The sequence below is a fragment of the Jaculus jaculus genome, chromosome 12, assembly GCF_020740685.1.
Source record: "Jaculus jaculus isolate mJacJac1 chromosome 12, mJacJac1.mat.Y.cur, whole genome shotgun sequence".
NCBI lineage: Eukaryota > Metazoa > Chordata > Mammalia > Rodentia > Dipodidae > Jaculus > Jaculus jaculus.
The window spans coordinates 110,665,938-110,692,007 of NC_059113.1; the positions used below are offsets into that span (position 1 = coordinate 110,665,938).

The following is a 26,070-nucleotide window of genomic DNA, read 5'->3' on the forward strand; positions in this document are numbered from 1 at the left end:
TTTGCATTTGTGTGGGGCTGTGCTGATATCATCCTAACAGGGAAGCTCTTACTATGAGAAAAGTGAGAATAAGTCTTCACATTCTTTCTTCAGTAACAGGTGTAATGAAGGGTGACTGATGTCTATTTCCTTTCCTTTTCTCATTTTAGATGTAATGTTTTTTTTTTATGTCTTATCTAAAAACCAAAACCTTATATCCTTAATTTATCAAGTTTTGTCCATTTTCCATGCACATTATTTCTTCCTAAATGCATGTATCTAAAAATGTCAAAAACTCATCTAAGGAACTTCACAACCACATTGTTCACTGTCTATTCTGATATATTGTAGACAGAGAATCTATATCTAAAGAAATGAGCCCTTATCCCAATGTTATAAAAATATTCTTTTCTGCTATGCTACTTTTAGACACCATTGATATTGACAACATATTTGGAATTGACTTTTGCATATTAAACTTCTCCCCCCAAAAAGGATTTTATAACTATTGGAATTTAAGGGGAAAAAAAGACTATTGTGCAGGTCAGCCTGGGCTAGAGAGTGAGACCCTACCTTGAAAAAAAGCGGGGTGGGGGGTGGAGAGATGGCTTAGTGGTTAAGCGCTTGCCTGTCAAGCCTAAGGACCCCAGTTCAAGGCTCGATTCCCCAGGACCCACGTTAACCAGATGCACAAGGGGGCACACACATCTGGAGTTTGTTTGCAGTGGCTGGAAATCCTGGTGTGCCCATTCTCTCCCTCTCTCTCTCTCTCTCACTCTCTCTCTCTCTCTCTCTCTCTCTCTCCCTCTTTCTCTTTCTATAGCTCTCAAATAAATAAATAAAAATAAACAAAAAAATATTTTTTAAAAAGGATTAAAAAACTAAAAATGGGGCTGGGTATGGTGGTGCATGCCTTTAATCCCAGCCCTTGGGAGACAGAGGTAGGAGGATTGCCAAGAGCTCAAGGCCACCCTGAGACAACATAGTTAATTTCAGGGTATCCTGGGCCAGAGTGAGGCCATACCTCAGGAAAAAAATAATAAAAAAAAGCCAGGGGGTTGTGGTGAACGCCTTTAATTCCAGTACTCGGGAAGCAGAGGAAGGAGGATCTCCGAGAGTTTGAGGCCACTTTAAGACTACATAATTAATTCCAGGTCAGCCTGGACCAGAGTGAATCCCTACCTTGAAAAAACAAATTAAAAAAAAAAGATTGTGTCTCAGTTTACTCTGAATATTCAAAAATGATGTGTTGATATAAAGAAGAGGGCAAGTGGTGAGGTGTATATGTCACACAGGAAGTATAGCAAAACACCAGTGATTGAATAAAGATAGTAAGTATATATCATTGTTCACTGGAAATAATTATTTAAATTTATCTAACATTTTTCAAAACATTAATTAATGTATTTTACTATATTTAAAATGAAGGAAGGGCTGGAGAGATGGTTTAGTGGTTAAGCGTTTGCCTGGGAAGCCTGACCATGGTTCAAGGCTGAATTCCCCAGGACACAAGGGGGCGCACGCATCTGGAGTTCCTTTGCAGAGGCTGGATGCCCTGGCACTCCCATTCTTTCTCTCTCTCTCTCTCTCTCTCTCTCTCTCTCTCTCTCTCTCTCTCTCTCTTTCTCTCTCCCTCTTCCTCTGTCTGTCACTCTCAAATAAATAATAAAAATACACAAAAAAATGAAGGGAAATTGAGAATCATGTTTCAGCATATTCTGACAAGACATTTGGCAAAATGCAATACCTACTTTCTTGGAACACATTCAGTAAAATAATCTTTATTTCTCAGATATGTGGTCTTGTATTGGCAAAACCCCAAGAATTTGAAGAAAAGTGAACAATTGGATTTGACAGGATACACTATACAAGCTGTATTAGTTACTTTGTGGTTTGCTGTGACAAAACACAAGCAAGACACCATGTAAGGGAGTAAACATTTATGTCAGCATCTAGTTCCAGGGACTAAAAGTCCATCTTCCAGGGAAGACAGGATGACAGGAACTGAAAGTAGAGCTGGTCTACTTTAATCCGCTATCAGGAAACAAAGAACAATAGATGCTGGTGGTCAGCTGCCCTGCCCTTTTTGTTACATCTCCATTTCGTTCATACAATAGTGTTGCCTAATCTAGAAATGCCCTAATTGACCTACACAAGGATTTGTCTCCTAGATGTTTCTAGAACCTCTCAATCAGCAATCCATATTAACCATCATGCAAGCATCAAAACCATAAAATGACTAAAAATGATGAACAAACACGTTCAAAACATGAACGACTCAATGTTGCTTAAAGAAATTAACGCAGACCTGCCTAATTTGAAAAATACATTACTGCCATGAATTAGAAAACTCTACATGAATAATATGTCAGTTTACCTCAAATTAGTCTATAATTTGAGGCAATCTTAAATAAGATTTCAGTATTTTTTGTATGGAAATTAACTGTATCTAAACTTTATATGGATATGAAAATAACCTAGAATAGACAAAATGGCCTTTCTTTTTTTTGTCAAAGAACACTGAAGGACTGATGTTACCAGATTTGAAGGTTTACCATGAAGCTGTTCTAATCAAAACAGTATTGTGTTCCTTTAAAACAGACATATAGATCATTGGGAGGTAATAAACCATTCAAAAGACACACACTCACACACACACCCATGTACACATGCACACACCATTGATCGGTTTTAAACACTGATACCAAGGAAAATCATGAGAAAGAACAGTATTTTAACAAATAGCATTGGAATAACTGAATGTCCATTAGGAAAACAATTAACCCTTAATTCTCATTACACACACACACACACACACACACACACACACACACAAACACACATCAAACCTCAAAATATATTATAGATCTAAAGCAGAAAGCTCTAGAAGAAAATCAAGAGAACATCTTCACTACTTTAAGGAGACATATAACTCCTAGAATACAGACAGAAGTAGCCATGAAAGGGAAGACATTGATGTTTCCTACATTGGAAACATCTGCTTCTGGAAATACATCATGTAGAATATTCAAGTGCAAGATGCAGATTAGAAGAAAATATCCACAATGTGTACATCTAGTGAGACCACAAAGAATATCTACAACTCAGTAATAAACGGATGAGAAACTTGTTTTCACAAAGCATAACAAATAATGTTTGTAAACATTTCACAAAATAATATGAACCAAAGGCTAAGAAGCACTAAAAAGGTTCTCAGAATCACTGCCATTAGGGAAATTTAGGAAGTAAAGTCATGATTATACAGTTCTAAATGCTCACTAGACTGGCCAAAATTTTAAAAACTGACCAGATCATTTCTTGGTGTAGAGAGCCAATAACTAGAATTCTTGTACATTGCTGGTGGGAGTACAGAACAGTAGAAATACCTAAAATATTCTCACAGTTTTCATGCATATTTTCTGTACCTGATGAGAAATATTTGAAAAACTTATTTCTGTGTTGAACTCAGATTTTTTCTATGCATTACTCCACAGACACTATAGTATAATGATTATTTACCTAGTGTTTACATTTTATTAGTAATATGATGATCATAAAAATATATTGTGGAGGTTATATGTAAATACTGTGACATTTTATATAAAAATAAATGAACAGCTATGTTTTCTTTATAACTATAGTAGGGTCTAGGGATTCCAAAGAGTGGGGGCTGCATTTCCATATGATATAGCTATCTCACCCATAGGTATTACCCAAGAAACATAAAGATGGATTCATGGAAATGATTACAGAATCATAATAGCATTATGCTGAAATGAACTGACTGTCCACAACAAGCAAATAAACACATGAATTTTGACAAGTTGTCAAATGGAGTACAACACAACAATATAAGGAACCAACTAACAATAAGTGTGAAGCTGGGAAAAATTTTTCAAATGCTTCAAATTCTTCAAAAGAAGATGAACATGAAAGCTGAGTGATTCAACTGTTACGAAATACTCTAGACAATTACTATGAAATAGATGGTGAGACTTTGCCTTGGGCTTGGAGTGAGTGAGGAGTCACTGCCAGGCACAAGACAACTCATTGGTTGGTGGAAACACTTCATCTCTGGACTACAGTGGGATTATCTGAAAACTCATTTGAAAAATATAATACTCACAGGAAAGATGCAAGAGATTTTTGCATGTAATTTCAGTAAAACAGATCTATCAGGTACCTCACAGGTAGATATCTCAAACTTGAGGACTGGAGGGAATTTTGAGTCACTAGTGTCATCCTACTATTTACCAGAAAGGAAAATTGGAACTCACTTCTCACCATCCAAATTGGTTACAATATAAAGTTTAATTAATAAAATTTAAGTAAACAAATTTTAATTAGCACAGGAAAATTAATACTCAAGTGCATATCTTTCTGTTTTCTTGTGCTTCTTGCCTTCTTTCCTCCCCTTTCCTTCCCTTCCTTCCTTCAACATGGTTTTATTATATTGCACAAGCTATCCTCAAAGATACAAAATTAAAATCTTCCTGCCCAAACCTCTTCAATAGCTAAGATTGCAGTTATGTGTCACCATACCATGTCACATTTTATTATTTTTTTATATCTTTTTTAAAGTATGGGCTTAACTTAGAGCTCCCCTCCATATGTGCAGCATCTTCTGATACTCCTGAGAAAAATTCATAATGTATATTTTCAAGATTCATGCCAGAGAGATCTTTGAGTCTCATGGGAATCCCACCATTGATTGACCTCTATACCTCAAAAGGTCTCTTCCGAGCTGCTGTGCCCAGTGGTGCCTCATCTGGTATCTATGAGGCCCTGGAGCTCCGAGACAATGATAAGACGCATTGCGTGGGGAAGGTGTCTCAACAGTTGTTGAGCACATCAATAAAACTACTGCACCTCCCCTGGGTAGCACGAAACTGAACGTTGTGGAGCAGACGACTGGCAAGTTGATGATTGAGATGGATGGGACCAAAAATAAATCCAGGTTTGGTGTGAACGCCATCCTGTGTGTGTCTCTTGCTGTGAGCAAAGCTGGAGCTGTGGGGAAGGACCCCCTGTCCTGCCACATTGCTGACTTAGCTGGCAACCCTGAGGTCGTTCTTCCAGCCCCAGCTTTCAACATGATCAATGGGAGTTCTCATGCCGGAACAAGCTGGCCATGCAGGAGTTCACGATCCTGCCCGTGGGTGCATCCAGCTTCCAGGAGGCCTCGTTTATTGCAGCAGAGGTTTACCACAGCCTGAAGAACGTCATCAAGGAGAAACGTGGCAAAGAGGCCACCAACGTGTGTGATGAAGGCGGCTTTGCACCTGACCTCGTGGCGAACAAAGAAGCCCTGCAGCTGCAGAGGAACGCAGCCGGGAAGGCTGGCTCCACTGACCATGTTGTCACTGGATGGCCGCGGCTGCCTCTGGGTTCTGCAGGTCCAGCAAGTATGACCTGGACTTTAGTCTCCTGACGATGCCAGCAGGCGCATCTCACCTGGCCAGCTGGCAGACCTTTACAAGTCCTTCCTTAAAGACTACCCAGTGGTGTCCATCAAAGACCCCTTTGACCAGAATGACTGGGAAGCTCGGCAGAAGTTTACAGATACTCAGGCACCCAGGTAGTGGGGCATGACCTCACGGTGACCGACCCAAAACGGATTGCTAAGGCCGTGGGTGAGAAGTCGTCAGCTGCCTCCTGCTCAAAGTGAACCAGATTGGCTCTGTGACAGAGTCTCTGCAGGTGTGCAAGCTGACACAACACAACGGCCGGGGTGTCATGGTGTCCTGCCGCTCTGGGGAGACTGAGGATACCCTCATTGATGACCTGATCGTGGCTCTCTGCCCTGGGCTGATCAAGACCGGCGCACCTTGCTGACCTGAGCACCTAGCCAAGTACACCCAGCTGCTCAGCACTGAGGAGCAACTGAGCAGCAAAGCTGGGTGTGCCCACAGGGCCTTCAGAACCCCTGGCCAAGGAAGCGGAGGACAGACGAGCACCGGAGCCCTCAGTCAACGCCAGCTGCTCAGACCTGCGCCTGACGCCAGCAAACCCGCAGGCCCATCCGCGGTCTTCTGGGCTTCTGTAGTCAGCTCCTGTCACTGCTTCCTTAGAATGCCCAGGCTGCACCTCCCACGCGAGCCTGTCAGATGGCCCGGCTCTATAATCTCGTGATTGGTCCAAATCGCTGCTCTTGTCACCTTTCTTCCCACCTGGTGTCCGGAGCCCTCCTGGCTCTGGTGTAATCTCCAGAGCGGCCACAGGCAAGATCCCCAGTGGTCTTACACACACAATAAAAGCTTCAGTGCCCCACGGGTTGGGAGGTGGGGAGTATGGATCATTGAATTTATGCAACTCGTCAAAACTATCAGTTTTTTTAGAGAACCTTCAGTTTTATAGTAAAATTGAGAAGAAGGTAACCCCTCCCTCCCCCCAACTACACACAGGCATACCATCCCCTTTACCAAAATCCTTCGGCTGGGCAACCTCGCAGTGGCAGGTAATGACCATGTGCACTCCAAGCCCATTGTTTACACCCAGGGTTCACTCTCAGCGGCGTTCATTCCACGGGTCTTTGTTAAATGTATGATGCCATTGATCTACCGTGATAATGTTGTTACCCATTGTGGCCCAAGGTGGATCTCCCCCAGCAGAAGTCTGAGTTGTACAGGAACCAAGTATTCAAAATTCATAAGCCTATGAGGGACATTTCATTCAAACCACCACAGATACTGATCACAAAGCATGGCTGCTAAGGGGTGGAAAAAGCTAGTTTATTTGTAAAGTGTAGTTTAGATGATAAAGTGCAGTTCAGTACAGGTGAAGAACCCAGGTTGCTAACAGATTTCTCGGTTTGTTGTACAGGGAAAAGGTGTGTTTACTCCTAAAGCCAAGCTGTGTGCTGGGTTTTCCTATACAAGCCTGCCTCAGTAGTGTCCTAGTGACACTACTCACAACCCTGAAAGTCTTGTATGCTTCCCCTGCTCATTCCTCTATCCCCAGCAGGAAACTACAGATCCTTGTACTGTCTACAGGTTTCCTCTTTCGAGACTGTCACATGAATGGAATCACTAATGATATAGTCTTTCAGACTGTTTTCTTCACTTAACAACATTTTTTTTCTATTTTTGCTTATTTTTTTGCTTTTCTTTCATCTATATATTGTTTCATAAGTAATTTATTTATTTTTTAGTATGAAACAATACTCTATCGTATGATATAGACACAATTACATACAATAAACATCTTGATTACTTTCAAGTTTTGACAGTTATATAGTTTTGTGATCACATTCACAATAACTTATGTATTCATTCTTTCCTCCCTTCTTCATTTTCAAGTCTGGGTAATTTCAGAAATTTATACTTAGAAGTACACTATTTTTCACTATTGGCATTATGGGCCTATGAAATGTCTTGATAAACTTTCTCAAATATTTATGAGTAATATTTAATACATAATAATACTGAGCTAAAATTTAATAATATGGGAGATATTATTATAAGAGAAGCTTAAATAGAAAATACATTTTGAAACTACTTAATGTTTACTATATACACTCTGTCCATTCCAGCATTTTCAGCCATATATGTAATTTAAAAAGTTGTCAGCACACAGCATACTGTGGTGGCATTCCAGGCTGCATGAGTAGGAATAATATCAACAATGCAGATTCTAACTCTGCTCAGAAGCTCACTCAATAGACACTTGACTATGGAAGCACATTTTATTTTATGATATTTTGCTTTATTTCTTTCTTGGTATTCCAGTTGAAATTAAGTTGTGGGCTACAGTGAGACCCTACCTTGAACTCCCCCCTGTGCTTCCCCCCGCACTCCCCCCAAAAAAGAGAGAGCTGGAGAGGCAATGTCAGGGTGTGGGGTGGAAATTAAGAGGCACCATGCAAAGCAGGGTGGCACTGAGAGCCCAGGGTGCCTGCGGAGGCTCTACCCAGGTGCTGAGAACCTGCTCCCACCCAGCTCCTGGAAGACCCTCTTGCCCCATGTGGCAAGTCCATGATGTCCCTTTTCTTGGGGGGTGGTGTGGGTCGAGGTAGAGTCTCACTCTAGCCCAGGCTGACCTGGAACTCACTGTGTAGTCTCAAGGTGGCCTTGAACTCATGGTGATCCTTCTACCTCTTCCTTCCGAGCGCTGGGATTAAAGGCGTGCGCCACCATGCCCAGCCCCATGATGTCCTTTTATCTCACAGAGGAATCTACATTTTGACATTAAGTGCAGTTACAAATTTTATGATGATGAACCATTTATTATTAAAAACATTTATTGTTAAAAACAGTGTAATGGATAGATAGATGATCATCTTGATATGATTTATTATAACTCACATACATATCATATCAATATCATACATATCAATATCTCATGGTAAAGAAAAGGAAATATTGTTCAAACAATTCAAGAATAGTACACTATCAAGATAATTCTTTGACAAACCATGATGGATAGGGCCGGATGGAAATCTATGGCTAAGTGTCTTAGAGCCATCAGTGGCCTAGAAGGAAAACATGCATTGGGAGGAGCAAGGGGACACTGCCTGTCCTTCTCAATTGCTAACTTAGAGGGTCAGTGGCTAAAAAGCCTGGTCATCCTGCCTTTCCTTTGTCCTGCATGTAAATAGTTAACACAAATAATATAGCGGTTGTTTCTACATTTTCCTATTTTTTAACCTTATTTTTAATCCCTTCATTGGAAATTTAATATATACATATTTATACATTGTATAGATAGATAGATTAGATAGATGGGAGATAGAGAGATTGATAGATATGGTACAAAAATATAGATAGATAGATAGATAGATAGATAGATAGATAGATAGATAGATGATAGATAGATAGATAGATAGAGTACAAACACACACACACACACACACACATATATATATATATATATTCTGCAAAACAGGCTACCTACCATATCCATCACTTCATGCCCAGCCCTTTTCCATGTGCTACCAGTAAGAATGGTTCTACACATCTGCAATTCCATCTGCTAAATTCTGTAACTAACCCCAGCACCACATCGAAGGGTGACTTGGGTAAAAATGTTGAAACATGGCAACATGACACTTCTGCCAGGAATTCTGTAACTAGATGTCGTCAAGGAGGCAGCCCATACTCTTGAGGAGTACTGTGAAATATAAAGGGACCAGACATTGAAAGCAATGGTAAGAGTAAATCACTCATTATGGAAAATGGTCAGGACACTAGTCAATAACTGAACATGTAAGGATCATGGAGCAGAGAGAAGCAAGACTAAGTCACTCTTTTTTTGTTTTTAAGTAAGGCATGGGCTGGGGCTGAACTGCAGAGTACATGTAAGAAAAGCTGTGACAAGGTATTTCAGAATCAAAGGCATGATGTGCACTCACCACACCCCATGAGAGAGTCTAATAAATACAAGTGGCTTCACATTTATCTGTCATGTTGATATTTTCTGGGGTAAAATTTTCACAAATTATGTTAGAGTGTCAAGTAGAAATCAAATGTAATGTAGAACAGAAATATTTTATTACTAATATATCTGCAGGGCAGGAAAATGAATCTTATTTAGCCTTATATACTATTTCTGCTAAAAGTGGTCATAATGTTCATCAGGTTTAAACAAAACCTCCCAGAGCCAGCAATGAATTCACATATGAATCCTGATGCAACAGTAATGAGTAACTCATTTTTCTAATATTGGGTAGGACTTTCAATTATTCAAAAAGATGTGCTACCCTTTTTAACTCTATTACAAAAGTGATACTTGCATGTTATAGATATAATTCCACTTTCAAATAAGAAGGTTTTCCCCCATAGTTCTCACATTTTCAGAATTATACTTTACCAGTAAGCATCAGAAGGACAGAATTATAAGTAGCACTGAAATTTATAGACTAAATCAGGGTCTTTTCTCTAGATTAATTTCTCATAACATTTGCCAGATGTTATACATAAACTTTTCAAGGTGCAGCTAGTTTTAAGAAAAATCTTTGAAATATTCAAGCAGTTATATTGGGAGGCACAAAAGCTATCAGATCAGTTGGTTGAATAAGGGCATTTTCGTGTTCAGTTAACTGAAAACAAATTTATATTTATATAAAACAAATTAGGAATATTTAGTTATTATAAACCTGCTGCATTACAGACACCACTGCTGCAGAGTTGGACCAGCAGTATATTTCTTGGCAAGATCAGCTGAGCACTCAAGACCAAGAATTGTCCTCAAAGATACATGAGATGATTTAAGGACACAAAGCATTTGCCATCCATATTTCAGTTTTCCTACAGTCTGCAGGGAATGCAGACTGCATCACGTGTGGGAGGCTTGTGGTACCTCATCTACTGACTGTTGAACATGTCCAAGAGCTTAATGATCCATCTCAACAAACTAAACATGTTATATTAATAAAAAATATAATTACCAGATAGGTGATTTTTGTTTCTTTCATTAACTCTAAATAGTTTAGATCCCAGTTGTGTTTTGTTTTTGGTTATTGCTCTTTGGAACCATGCAAATTGAGTATCTATCTGAAGAGAGGACTCTCGGTTCTAAATATTGTCTGGGATAAGCTTTATTTTCTGCTTTTTAGAAATAACCATATTAGAAAATCATAATGATTTGGAGGGAATTGGAGGAGCTTGAGGCTGGCCAAAGAGGGTGTGCTACAAGCACAGAGGCTACAGAGGAGACAGAAATTACAACCCTTCTTTATAAATTAACATAGCCTTGTGAACTTTCTTCATTATGTTGAACTTTTACATTATAGGGCTTTAAAAGTTATGCTGAACTTTTTATATTGCAGGACTTTAAATCTGACCTATGTTGTGGAAACTATAAGGGAAAATAGAAACAATTTTCCTGAAAATAAATAAGGGCAATAGATTATTTTCCCCAAAAATAAATAAGGAATTTCTCTTCAAATAAAAAATCATACTCGTGCAATAGGAATACCTTCACATATGTCCAGAGCTTGAAATAAAATGTTACTATCTTATTTTATTTTCTACATTACTAAAGTAAGCTTCTGAGTTTAATAATATTAATATTTTTCTTTTAACATTACAAGATCCTAAACAATCATAGAAATATAATTCTAGGAATGTGTGTGTGTCTAAAGACAAAACTACAATCAATTACTTTAAAATTCACTGATTAGCTTCTAATCACCAACATCTCATTCCAAAAAGCAAATTAAAGTTTCCCTGGGCAAGAGTGAGCACTGGCTTTCAAAACATGGCAAGAAGAAAGAACAATAGAAAACAGGATTGGTTACCTTCAAATGTCTACTAGCCACTTTTCTTGTGAAAGATAACTCGAAGGGAGCCTTCTTGGGACAATGCCTCTTGTAGAGTGAGGTCTTGGTCTTTGCTGGGCATGTGTTTTGGAAGGAAATTTCTCTGCTTTGGGTTTTCCATGCCTCACTTGGAATCATGAGTACATTTTTGCTTTTATCACATCTGCTAGACCTAGAACAGGAGGCTTGTTCAAAACAGGTCTAGCATAAGCTTTGTTAAAGAGAAACTGATTTTATATTCCTGTAGTGGCCATATAATAATTACACTGTATAAATAAAGAAATGAGCTTAGGAGGATTCTTTTCATGGAGATCATGACTTCATAATATAATATTTTTTTAATTTTTTATTTATTTATTTGAGAGCGACAGACACAGAGAGAAAGACAGATAGAGAGAGAGAGAGAATGGGCGCTCCAGGGCTTCCAGCCACTGCAAACGAACTCCAGATGCGTGCGCCCCCTTGTGCATCTGGCTAACGTGGGACCTGGGGAACCGAGCCTCGAACCGGGGTCCTTAGGCTTCACAGGCAAGCACTTAACCACTAAGCCATCTCTCCAGCCCATAATATAATATTTTTAAAGAAGTGAATATTTCCAAATGATATTTGTTGGTAACCATCTTTAATACCTCATGGAATAGAAACTCTGGAGTTCAAATCAATAGTGATTTCTGTGACTCAGGGGCCCTCAGTCTGATATGAAGACATAAGAAAAGGGTTGAATAAACCTGGAGGACCTTTAAATAAGTGCTTTTTATTAAATAATTAGTCCACATGTACACTCATAGGAGTATTAACTGAAGGTTACTTAATAAAAATGATGACTATCACTTCTGACTTTTTGCCCCCTTGGACAAGGACTCAAAAGCTATCTCAATGTGATAAATAATAATCAAATAAAAGATGAAATTTTACAGTTATTACCCAACTATATTGGATGTATAACCATGTGAACTAACTTATGCACATTATCACTTATTTCTTACTACCTTTTGAGACAGTAATATTCTCATTCACACAAAAATAGATGTTCAAACCATGCTGAAGGTGTCAAGGACTGGAATTTGAAATAAAGTTTATCTGATGCCTAAATCAATAAGCTTTAACCTCTCCGTTATAAATATCCATAGCCACAGTTGTAAGTCACACGTTATTCTAACTCCCAGAAATTTAAAAAAAAAACTATTTATTGTACTACTTAATTAACCATTTTTAGGTATTTACTACCTCTGCATGTTTTATGGCCTAAAAATGATCACAAGTAGCTCTTTCCCCCTTTCTAGGCATGCTCACTTAATGTCCCTAGACTCCTTTGAAACCCTTGTTTGTATTAAAGGAAATACCATACTATATAATAATATGGATATTTGGAGGGTTCTTCTTGCCTCCATAAAAAAGATCTTAGCTGCTTATGATTAAAGCTTGTGTCCATTTGAAATTCAATATGCTATTTTTAGACATATCTCCCATTGAGTGAAGCATCACTTGGACCCAGAATTTGATCTGAAGATGAATAATGAATTGGATACTTCACAAAAGGCTATGGGGGCTCAACTATAATTATAATCAGGTTACTTTGCCATCAATGGTGTCTGTGTTTCAATGACATACTCAGGTTTTTCTGATTTTACCTGTCACTTCCACTTACCCTGAATATGTTAAAGATATACGAAAGCTTTTCAAGAAAATAAACCAATATCCAAGATACTACTTAATAATATTCCACATTTTATTCTAAATATTTCACTGTATTAAGTTCTTAGTTTTAACAAAATCTAATACATAGTCTTAACTACTCATAAGAGGAAATTCATTTGAAGAGGTTATTTTAAACCAAAATATTGCTCATATAAGTAATATATTAAGTATGTAGGTGGTATATGAGCACATATAATTCATATAGGTAGCATATTAAGCCTAATCGTTCATTTCCTGCTCAAAAAAATAGTTCCCTGGAGGATGAAGGGCCATGTATTCCTCTTCTATGTTGTCAGGCAGGGATCCAGATGGTTGGAGGTTCTGTCATCTTGCAGCTGCACCACCTGAAATGACATAATATTGTTTCCTGTGGAGAGCTCAGAGGAACTGTAAAATCTTGCTACCAACTGTTCTCTGTGCCAGTCCTCAGGTAACACAGGCCACCATCACCAGCATGATTTCACAGGGAAGAATTGATCACAGGCTTTGACTATTTGCAAACCAGGAAATACAACGAAGTAAAGCCACTGCTTGGTGAAATCTATTGTACAAGTACAAACAGAAACAAAACTCCAAACTCATTCAGGCAGTCTCTGCTGGAAATCACAGCTTATTCTCAAACACATGTTCTAAGTTCATTAGTGGATGACATGATCTGGCTTCATTTCTGTTGAAACCACTTTACATAGTTAAACACTGTACTTGTTTGGTGAGATAGGCAGCAACATCATAAATTATGTTGTAAAAAGAGATCAAGCCCTATGTCTTAAAGTAGCAAAACTAGTTAATGGTGAAAGAGTGGTTTGAAAAAGGCCTTCCTAGAAATAAGACATTTTCTATAAATTACACCAACTTCCTTTGTATCACAACAAACGTACTTCTATGCAATTTTGAAGGTGATGTGCACAGACATTTTCTGTTCCAAGCTTCAGTTTCTTCCCAAATAACATAGCCACTAGCTCTCTATCATAACCACATTATCATAACTGATTTCTTTTCAGAAGTACACGAACCTACATGTAAGAAACTAAGTTTCAGTCAAACGATAATGTGAAGTAAATGACTTTTACATTAAATGTGATCATTAGTAGAATATTAGAGTTATTTTATTAAATCAAATTATTTATTTTATTTTTATTTATTTTTGAGAGCAATAAAGAAGGAGAGAAAGAGAGAGAGATTGAGAATGTGCATACCGGGGCTCCAGCCACTGCAAACGAACTTCAGATGCATGTGCCCCCTTGTGCATCTGGCTTACATGGGTTTGAGAGAAGTGAATCAGGATCCTTTGACTTTGCAGGCAAACATTTTAACCTCTAAGCCATCTCTCCAGCCCCTATTATATTTATTTTTATTGATGTATTATAGTTTTACTTGCCCAAGATCTGCCTCTGACAATTCTGACATATAATTATCTTCAAGTTCCCTTATATCCAAATAGCAAGAATACATTATTCTGTTTTGAGTTGCTCATTTGCAATCTACAGGATACTATAGGTAAGTTTTAAGAAATCAAATTCCGTGGCACCTTAAATATGAGCACTGATTGAGATGAGTTACACCACCCCTCACCTCACACCGTGAACGAATGCTCTTCTACAAGAGGGTCAAGGGAGATGCCTTCTTCCTTCTGCCATATGAAGGTGACATCTGTGAGAAACACCTTTCTGACACCTTGAGCTTACACTATTAGGCCTCTAGAATGTAAGAGGTGAGGTTTGTTGCGTATCACATCCCTAGTAAGTATTTTGTTATGAGAGCCACAGAATACTAAGGTGCCTTCTCTCTGCTGCAATTCAAATCAAAATTCATGGAACAGTCACCTGACATGCTGCTTCTACTTCTGTGAAATCTCTTAAGGCCATTACAATATTGTTTCTCTTCCCCACCAAAAGCATTCCAGTCAATTGGCTGAGGACCTCCTTCTAGTTATGTATAATCTTCTGACCTTGTTTCCTTTCTTACACATAACAGCTATTGTACCAGGTAACCATGATTGACTCCCCTTCTTTCTGAAGCATACCACTTAGTCTCTCAAATGTCATGCAACATGGTTTTCCTCCAGTTTGCTTTCTTTTGGTTCAGTTTTCAGTTACAATATGCCTACTTGCATTATGTTTTAACACTGGACCAATAAATAGTCCTGTTAATTTGATTTTCAATGTTTTGTGCAATTTGAAATTATAATTTCTATTTTAATCTCACATGATTGTGGTAGTGTGAAAGTGAATGTATATCCTCTATAGCCTCAGGTATTTTTGATTGAGGTTAAGCTTCCTGCTGAAGTCTCCAGCAACCTGTAGGAGAAGGTGCCATAGGGGAGGGTTAGATCTGATTTTAGCACAAAGGTTTGAAGAGAGCAGTTTGAGTTCTGGTGGCTAATGCTATTGGTGTTTGCTTGCTGCAGTTGTTTTGCTCTGTTTAGAAAGAAGTGGCTTCTTCTACCATCGATGGAACTTCCTTCCCCTGGATTTGTAAGCTGAAATAAACTTATTTCTCCCATAAACTGTGTCTGGTTGGATGTTCATCCCAGCAACTTGACAAAGACTACAACAATTATATAGTAGATTAGCATAAAAATTCAAGTACTCTCAGTAATGTTTAAATTTTTACATCTGTTTTAAATATATTTTCTTTATTTTTTAAATTTTTGTTTATTATTTATTTATTTGAGAGAAACAGAGAGAGAGGGAGAGAGAAAGAGAGGGAATGGGTGCACCAGGGCCTCCAGCCACTGTAACTCCAAATGCATGTGCCACCTTGGGCATTTGGCTTATGGGATACTGGGGAATTGAGCCTGGAGTCTTTAGGCTTCACAGGCCAGCATTTAACTGCTAAGCCATATCTCCAGCCCAATTTTTACATCTTTTTATGCTTTGTACATTTCCACCCATCAGTTTAATGTTCTAATTGATTCCAATTTTTTTGTCATTTTTATTGCCTCTAGCAATTCTCTTCAGGCCAAGAATTATGAATTATTTTTAATTGGACTCAGGCATATTTTTAAGTGAAAACTTTGTATGGGCACAACATGTGTTGGTGCCATAATTTCCCTCTTCCCTGTCCATATATTACTGAAGGCCTGCTTCAGTGGAGCTTCTGGTATTCACAATGAGGTTGTGGGTTATGGGTTGTGAGAGCAGCAATCAGAATTTCTGTGTGTGGAGGGTGCTTCTGGATATTTCCTCCCACCCTGTGGCTCTTACAATCTTTCCATCCCCTCTTCCACAAAATTTCCTGAGCAGTGGTGCATGTTTTAGGTCTGCTTTGGTGTTGAGCTCGCAGCAGTTTCAGGATTTCTGCTTTATTGCGTTTGGAGTGTGTTCATGTATGTGTCCCTCACCCTGGTGCAGGTTGCCAGGCTCAACATGGAAGCAGCGCTCTTGTTCATCTCACCCATTACTCTGTGGTTTCACCTGGACCCTCACTGATGTGTGAGGAGTAGTTCATCTCCTGACATGGAGTCAGCTATCTTTTCTTATCTTGTTGATATATTTTTGGTTGTCCTTGGTTCTGAAAAACAACAAACTCTCCAATGGACAATGAGAGCAACATACTTTAAAGGGGATAAGAATTGTTACAGAGATTTTGATGGGTGTAGCCTCACTTTTGGCCAGACCTTTGGGAGCTTCTCCTTGGAGAACATAATCTTGGTCTCCATAGGTTTCTGACTTGGTTCCCAGTTCCAGCTAGGGTTTCCTTTCCATTAAGCAGATCTATTAGCCAATCAGAGAGTCACAGATTACCCACCTAGGTTGGGTGCCACTACTGCACAAGAGTGTACTTCTTGCCTGGCTGGTTGCTTTCATATAGTGGTGTCCCTTGCTTGCTCACAGTGTTTTTGGCCATTTTCCCCAGTGGCTCACGAAGCACTTTCCAGCACTAGATGGGCAAATCTTCTGGGAGCTGATTTTCTTGTGGATTCCAGACAGATCTCTCAATGTTCTGTGTCTGCAATCTGTAGCGTCTTCCACAATAGGGTCTTAACTTTTACCTTTTTGAAAGAAGCCTGTCTTGCTTTGGAAGACCTTGTAGGTCTCTCTGACCAACAGCACAAAACTAAATCCAAAATTAACTGGTACCATAGAAACTTTCTTCATGGATAATGGACTAAAAGATATAGCCCTCAATAAGAGTATGGTGGGATAGTCTGGTAAGAAGGGTTCTGGGGAAGGTTGGATAAAGCCAAACCATCAATTATTTGGCTCTGGCTTCTAACTACCAGTACAACCCCATCAGGCATGGTGCTTTATAGGAACCTACAACAGGGAAGAAAAATAAGGGAGGAAATCTTCATTGGAGAAATTAATTTCCTGAAAGATAAAGGACCGTTTACTAATAAGGTGTTAAGTCCCAACTTGATTTACCAACTGGGTATTAAGTACTAACTTGAACCTGACACTTGATTAAGACCAAAGAAACAAAGGTCACAAAACAAACCCTAGCTTTATGGAGCTCACAGCCTAAATAGAGGAATTACATTAAAAAAAAAAAATAGTCTGAAGTGCATGACTCCATTATATGTTTAACAATACGCCTCCCGTTCAACTGGTTTAGCTTCTTTTTATAGATGATAATAAACATCAGGGCGACACAAGACTCATGATGATGAGAAAAAGAGAAAGCCCAGTGCTGAGCACTGGATGAGTCATCTCCACCACACTCACCAGGGCCTCAAGTGGCAGAAAGAGAGAATGCTGCTCTCACTGCTAGCAGAGAAACTTTTCTGTGCAGATGGCTGAAGAACACTGAAGCAACCCAAAACTCACCCTAGCTAAAAGTCAGACACTGCCCAGAGATCAACACTAAACAAGGCATCCCTATCATGCCCTACAGCTTTAATCTCAGCACTCGGGAGGCAGAGGTTGGAAGATTACCATGAGTTTGAGGCCACCCTAAAATTACATAGCGAATTCCAGGTCAGCCTGGGCTACAACGTGACCCTACCTTGAAAAAACAAAACAAAACAATTAAAAAAAAAAATGTAGGAGCTACAGGGTGGGAAGGATTGCTGCCATGTACCCTCTGGTGCGTGCATGATCCACAGTGGTTACAAATACTCCCACAAGACCCGCATTGCTCTTAACCCACCAACATTTTAACATGGAAAAGACAGGAAGACAAAAGGAATGAGACAACAAATCATAGGAAGGACTCCATAAAAAAGGAGGGGACCCAATGGCATGGTGTCGAGGAAAGGGGCTAAAAATATAATGGGATGGGAATATGGCCAAACTATAGTATATTCATATGTTAAAGTTCTCAATTTAAAAAAAAGACTGAGGAGATTATAGAACATTTTATCAGATAATTATTGGACTTAATTTTATTGACTAAGCTATTTTAAAACTTTTTAGGAAAGTAGAAGTTCACTGATAAGTTCTATACAAAGGATGCAAGTAATGATTTGATCTGAATGTGAAATGCCCCTCACAAGCTTACATGCTTGGTCCCCAGCTGGTGGTTCTCTCTGGGGAGGCAATAGAACCTTTAGCAGGACATTAAGGTTTCTAGCCCTTACTCACATCTGGCCCCAGTATGTTTCCTGATCCTGTGAAGTGTAAGGTAGCAGCTGAATTCTGCTGCTGCCTCAGTCTCCAGCTGCCAGGCACTTAGCAATGATGGACTGTGCCCTTATGATCAGAGCCCAGGTAAATTTTTCCTCCATTAAGCTTCTCATCAAGTATTTGGTCACAGGGATGAGCAAAATAAATGAGCAATAAACCCTATGTATTTTATTGAGTTCTTTATTAACTATTTTGGTTTCAGGAATTTTGAAAGCTAGCTGACTTCATGTGAGCAGTGAGGGGATTCACACCACCGGAATGAGCAGACACTAACAACATGGCTGTGTTTGCTAGCAATTCACTTGGATAAATTTTCATCTTTTCTTAGATTCCTTATAAACTTGTAAGTTAAATTAAATGGATGACTTCTATAAAAATTGCAAATATCTATCCATTGTATATCTTTATAAATAACCGTGACTCAAGACTTTTTCAAAAGTACACCTTAACTTTTGATGCCAATTGGCTTTTAGAAGCATCCTTTATCTGTCATTTCATTATATGAACAGAGAGCTCCATGAGCAGTCACTAGAATACATACCCAGCCTGAATAAATGGGGATTGCTTCAGGATAACAATCTAAGAGGTTAAATAGCAACCATTTACCTCAATCAAAAGTAAAGAGTAACCAAAATAACACACTATTCCCCTACTTACAAATACTTTAATGTCCTCAGTTTATCTACCTGAACTCAGAAACTTAGCCTTATTTCCTTTGAAGTAGAAGTTGCTTGCCAGAAAATGACTATGTCTGTGTCCCCAACTATGTCTTAGGATTCAGTTACTAGTGAAATTGTTTTCTGGAAGATATAAATTTAAAGCTTCACTTAGGAGAAGAGAGAGAGCTACTTACATTTTAAACCAATCTGTTGGTCTCTGAAACAAAAGATCCTGAAAAGTGAAATCCAAGGTTAGCCATGACATCCCAGAATTCCTTTTCATTTTTACAGTAGAGTTTAAGAATATCATTTCATGGATTGGCAACATATCTGGAAGATAATCGGGTTATCAGTATTTTATTTCTCATTTCCAACAGGGAATTGTAGATCCAAGGCCTTTTCTTGGGAAACCTCACAGGATAGATCTGATATGACTTGGCTGTGACTCTCTTTACAAACTGCTAAGAACAAAATTAGAGGATACTTAAAATTAATAAGAAGATTGTGGAATTGAAATGATGCCGCTAATTTATAGAAGAGCATGATAATCACAGGACTAAAATAGAAGCTAAAGTTAGATTTCTAAATTCTTTTCATTTCTGTGTGCATTCAGCTAACTGCATAATTGTTGAATGTGGTTACAGGAAAAATATTGAGTAATTCAAGATGCTTAGTTCATGTGTTTGAATTTCAGTGTATTCCTCTGCCATGGAGCAAGTCCTTGGCTTTTGATATAAGTGTGTTCTTCAGCCATGAGCTAAGTAAGATGCTTAGACTTCTTTTTTTTTTTTTTAATTTTTTATTTATTTGAGAGCGACAGACACAGAGAGAAAGACAGATAGAGGGAGAAAGAGAGAATGGGCGCGCCAGGGCTTCCAGCCTCTGCAAACGAACTCCAGATGCGTGCGCCCCCTTGTGCATCTGGCTAACGTGGGACCTGGGGAACCGAGCCTCGAACCGGGGTCCTTAGACTTCACAGGCAAGCGCTTAACCGCTAAGCCATCTCTCCAGCCCAACTTCTTTATAGACGTCTATCTGCTGTAACCCTGCTGCATTGCTCAGGTTTGCTGTGGTTCTCACTCACTAGTTGAATTTCATTGTCAGGATTGTGTTTTTCACTGTTGAGTGTTAATTGTGGTTTGGGAAGTAATGGTCTAATGAAATGGAGTAATTTCACAGCTTTTCATTGAGAACAAATGCTTCTGGTAGCTAAGGTAATTCTAGGGAAGCTCTTTGCTGAAAATATTTCTAAGACTGTACAAAGGTCAGGAGGGGAAAGGCCTAGAGATGGCTCAGACCCAGCTTTTGGACACTTTTCAGTGATATCTCTCAACAAGATAACTGATAATGGAGCAAGTTTATATGGATTTGAATATCAAAATAAAAACAGAGTGCCATAAATCACAAGAATACTATCCTATTTTCTCATAGAAAATGCAGTTATTACTTTAATTTTTCACACAATTGTTCAGATTGTGTTGGGTTTTGCCTAGCTTTAGGAAAGCAATGGATAATACAGGAAATAATCTTGCATCTAATCAGGATTGAAACCCTCAAGGAAAAGCTTTATTTTATTTGAGGGGAGTGGTTCAAAATGCACGAGTACTAAAGAACATTTCTCATGAGTTCCTTCTTTGTATTTTCCAGCTAGGATGGTCTGAGAGAGACTCTACCAAGGCTTAGAAAGAATAAAAAGCCATCAATTTGCATCTCAGACATGTTGCTCTCAATTTTGCCAGTAAGCTCACAAATGCTATGCCTGCATTCTACTAATATATATATATATTTGAGAGAGAGTGCGGGCGGGAGAGAAAATCCTATGAAAAATATAATGCTTTTCAGTGTCAAGCTCTCACTAGTCTTTGGCTAAAAGAGGGGTTACATATATCCAATTCTCCCTAAATTAATAATCATTGTCCCATTTAAACTCTGCTGACTTCATTCACCATTGGAGAATCTGTTCTTTTTCATAAGATAGCAAGTCCTGAAGAAACAAACGACCCCTTGCACTTCAGCCAAGCCACAGCTGAAACCACAGAGGAATTGGAGAGATAAGCAAGGGTTCTGCTCCCAGAAGATAAACAATGGAAACACCACAGAATTAATTAGAAAATATTAATAAAATTATTATTTGCAGGGGTGTGAGAAGGTTAAACAGACAAAAAAAATTGAAGAATAATAAACCAGTAAACTTTTGAGGCAGTAATATCATTGTAAAGCCATGACTACCTCCAAATTTAGCATGACAGAAAAATTTTTTAAAAGACTCATACTTAACTCAGGGAGAAGGACAGCAGAAGAGGAGCATTGAGTGACACGGGTTCCTTCAAAGCCTTATCATAAAAAAGAAGTAGCAGGGAAAAGGGTCAGGGAACAAATAACTCAAGTCCTTTCACTCTCTGCCCTACTGATCTTCTGTTAATTCTCCCTGCACAAATCCCACCTGAATCTACAAAGCAAGAGAGTAAGGCATTACTGTCTACAGAAGTCTACCTCCAGGGCAGACATCAATGCATAAGGAGAGAAAATAGAAACAGCAAAAATAGAAAAACTAGAAAACCAACAATTGTATAGTCTGCCATTTTGTCTTTCAAGTATAAAGTCAATGGATTGTATTCAATGACCCTAATAGGTATAATGTTGTCTTGTTCTTTGTGTAATTCCTGTTTCCACACTAAGATTTTTCACATATAGTAGATCTATAGTCTTTATCCTTATCATAAATTAGTTTTGTAATATATAATTGCAGTTATCATTTGAATAGGCTTAAGTTGACTGGTTTTAGTTGGGCAATGCACAGCAAACTTTCAATGGCATTCACAGCTGTATTTGATTTCCTTGTCTATTGTACAAGCTATGATAGAACTATATGCTCTATGTCTCCAGAGGCCATGAAAGGAAGGTGGAAATCTAGGAGTCCAGAGGTCTATGGTGCACAGTGAATGTAGGACACTCGAGTGTGGCCTGCATAGAAATGGGAGTGGTAGTGCTGGAAACATGGAGAGAGCATGATTGACATTTTCCCCGTAGCAATTATGGTAGGGTGAATGTTGCGTACTCTCTCAGGCATTAGCAATATGGAACATGAACAAGCTTCCAAAACATTTATTTAGTGAAAGGGAGAAATAGTTTACACACATAAAAAAATAATTAACAGTCGTAAATGTAAACTTTTATACATTTTGAAAGATTTATTAAAGTGTCACAAATAAAATAGTACACAAAAATAAGGCATATTTCAGTAAGTATTAACAAAGCCATCACTCTGCATATGACAAAAATCCAGTGAAAGTTATTAAAGTACTGCCAATGGAGCTGCTTGAGCATATTAAAATCCAATGAGAGGCACATTTTATTTATCTTTGTGCATGTGTGTGTGCATGCTAGTATGTGTACAGGTACATGTATATGTGCTCAAGTGCAGACATGTGTATGGAGGCCACATGTCAATCTTTAAGTGCCATGCTCAGAAAGGCTTCCCACTTTTTTTTGAGAAAGCAGCTACCATGGGTCTGGAGCTTACCAGTTGGGCTTAGACTGACTGGCCAGAGAGCCTCATGAGTTCCTTGTCTCCACTTCCCCACAGTGAGACTACAATAGCATGGTACCATCCCCAACACTTTTAGTATTGGGCACTGAACTCATCTTCTCACATTGCTTGGACCAAATACCTCTCAAAACAACTGAGGAACAGAGGGGTTTATTTGGGCTCCAGGTCCAGGGTGCAGTTCTTCATATTGGCAAAAGCTTGAAGCATAAGGTCATATTGCAGCCATACTCAAGAAGGACAGAAAGATGAATCCTGGTATGCAATTTACTTTCCCATTTTTAGAAGGCCCTGTAATCCCATCCCATGGGATAATTCCACCCACAGTTAATGGGGATCTTCATACCTCAGTTACTTAAATCTAGAATCTCCCTCACAGACATGTTGAGAGGTTTCTTTACATTGTTATTTGACATCCCATCAAATTGAGAAAATTAACCTTTGCAGTTCAACCCATTGCAAACCCATGCAATTCAACTTAAGCCTCAACTATATCATTTTAACCTTTCTACCCTTTGCCCCCACAGGGCAATCTTATTAAAAAATGCATTCAGTCCAACTTCAAAAGTCCCCATAGTCTTCAATAGTCCCAACACTATTCAAAAATGTAAGTACGGGGGCTGGAGAGATGGCTTAGCGGTTAAGCACTTGCCTGTGAAGCCTAAGGATCCCGGTTCAAGGCTCAGTTCCCCAGGTCCCACGTTAGCCAGATGCACAAGGGGGCGCACGCGTCTGGAGTTCGTTTGCAGTGGCTAGAAGCCCTGGCGCGCCCATTCTATCTCTCTCCCTCTATCTGTCTTTCTCCCTGTGTCTGTCGCTCTCAAATAAATAAATAAATAATGAACAAAAAAAAATATTTAAAAAAAATGTAAGTACAGAATCTCTTTGAGACCCAGGGAAACTCTCCTGTGACATCAACACACAAGTTGTACATTTCCAGCATACAGTGGTGAGAAAACATTCCCATTTCATCAAACACCTACTTAACATGTTTTACTAGATTTATACTTACTATAATGTAGCATTTGAAGTGGTATAGCCTTTTGAAATTCACTAAGTACATGTTTATCAATAGTTAATAGAAATATAATTGACTAAGGTTTGTATTGATTCCTATAGCATTGTTGACTTTGCTTGTTAAGTTTTTCCAGATTTTGTTTTATATTGTTTAATTTATTTGTTCCTAGATTTATTATGATTTTCTACATATACTCTCACATTGTCTTCAAATATGAAGATTTTAATCTCTTCATTTCATTGATGTGTTGTTGCTCTGAAGACAAGTACACTTGAAGCAAAGCAGCTAGACTATATGATCTTTTATTTTCTTAGCTTAGCTTGCTTGCTCTCCTACTGCTAAAGATAAAGTTAACTTTAGGATTTTTATAGATTCTCCTCATCAGGTTGAACAAGCTTCCCTCTATTTATGTTTATGTTTTTATTATCAATGGGTTTTGAATTTTGTCAATTGCTTTATTATCTGTATTGACTAATAGCTTACAATATGGTGGTTCAATTTCAAATACTGAAGTTACTTCTCAGGTATTACAAGAGATTTACATCACTGAAATTAATTTCATCTAATCATAATATATAATTCTCATATGCCACTGAGTTCTATTTCTTAACATTGTGTTAAGAATTTTTCATGTATATTCATGATAATATTTGGCCTATGTTTTTTTCTTTCTTTTCTTTTTATGGGCTGCTTTTAGCTAATTTTGGTGTTAGTATAACATCAGCTTTATAAAAGATAATTTGAAAGTACTGCTGTCTATTCTATTTTTTGGAAGATATTGTACAGAATGTGTTAATTATTCATTAAACATTTCATGCAATTTTTCCCTGAAACCATCTAAGCTTGGAAATCTTCAAATGTGAAAGTCATAACAGATGATTTCTATTTCTCTAGAGATAACCAAATTATCTCTTTCATACTGAATAAGGAGTGTGTGTGTGTGTGTGTGTGTGTGTGTGTGTTTTATAATGGGTTCATTCATATCTAAAGTTTTCAAGTGTAGGTATGTACAGTCATGCATGTGATTCCCTTGTTACACTGATATTCCCTGTTTCATTCTTCCGTTGGTAAACTGATCCTGCTTTTAGTCTTTTGTACTTCAAAGATTTTTTAATGTCATGTGCATACCTCTATATGGATTTTGTTAAAGAAAATTTAATAATAAACTTTAGATAAAAATAGAAATGTTACAAATGGTGTACATTATTTCATTGAGCTTCTCTGCTTGAAATCTAGTTTTATACTCCTACTTTTAAAACTTCTAAAGTTCAGGACTTGAACATCTTCTTTTACTAAAATCAATGATAAAGTTATCAAAATTCTTTAAGGTTTATTAATTTATTCAGTTTTATTTATTCTTCATTTAGCCTTTGTAAGTTCTTAGAATAAAAGCTAAAGAGAACCCATGATATGGAGTGTGTGTGTGTGTGTGTGTGTGTGTGTGTGTGTGTGTGTGTGTGTTCATCTCAACTTATTCCTTGACCATTTTTATATACCATTTGAAGTGAGATTTCTTCCGGAAAGGGTTAATAGTTCCTCAACATAATACTGAGTCATTTAGTAGCCCATCTAATGTTTCTTAGTAATCATTGTAGGATCCTTATAGAGCAACTGTCTCATCCATTCCTCAGAGAAATTCTTCGCAGACATTGGCAGAGCATTTCCTCATGTTTAATTCTATTTTTCTCTGGTGTATTTTCCGTATACTTCATACATCATAAGAAGAAACTCTTAAAATAAGATACACACATTAAAGATAAGCATCTATACTTAGATTGATAAAAGTAATAGATCTGAAAACAAGAGGCATAGTTATGGGCAGTAAACTATAATTTGGTTATAGGCAATCATAGTTATAATAATACATCTCAGTCTCCTTTTTAGAAGATGCTCAACTCTAAAGTCTGGGAAAGATACTAAAAACTGAGTCATACAGAAGTTAAAAAAAAAAAAAAGGAGGTATATGTGATAAATTAACTTCCAAGTGGTTTGTTGCTATAGCATTTCTGAAAATTTGCCAATGGCTAAAGATAGCCAACAATGTACTGATTTTATATAAAAAGTATATTTGTCTATAAACTCATGGCATTTTATAAATCATGCAAATTCTTTCATTTAAAAGATAGGAAGACTGAAGGTTGGAACATTTCATCAACTTGGTGATAGAATAGGCAAGAAAGTATGTTTATTGGCTAAGGATATGCAGCTCAGTGGTAGAGCATATTTAAGCCTCTGGGTCCAATACCATCACTGAAAAAAAAGAAGAAAAATAGATTTCTTGTAAAACTTTCTGTTTACCATCATTTTATTTAATTTTGTATCTATAAATACATCTTTGGTAAAAA

At 38.0% G+C, this 26,070-nt stretch overlaps 1 pseudogene; it reads left to right on the forward strand.

Moving 5' to 3' along the window:
- Window positions 1–4,628: 4,628 nt before the first annotated feature.
- On the forward strand, window positions 4,629–6,111 carry LOC101615338 (annotated as a pseudogene).
- The last annotated feature ends 19,959 nt before the right edge of the window (window positions 6,112–26,070 follow it).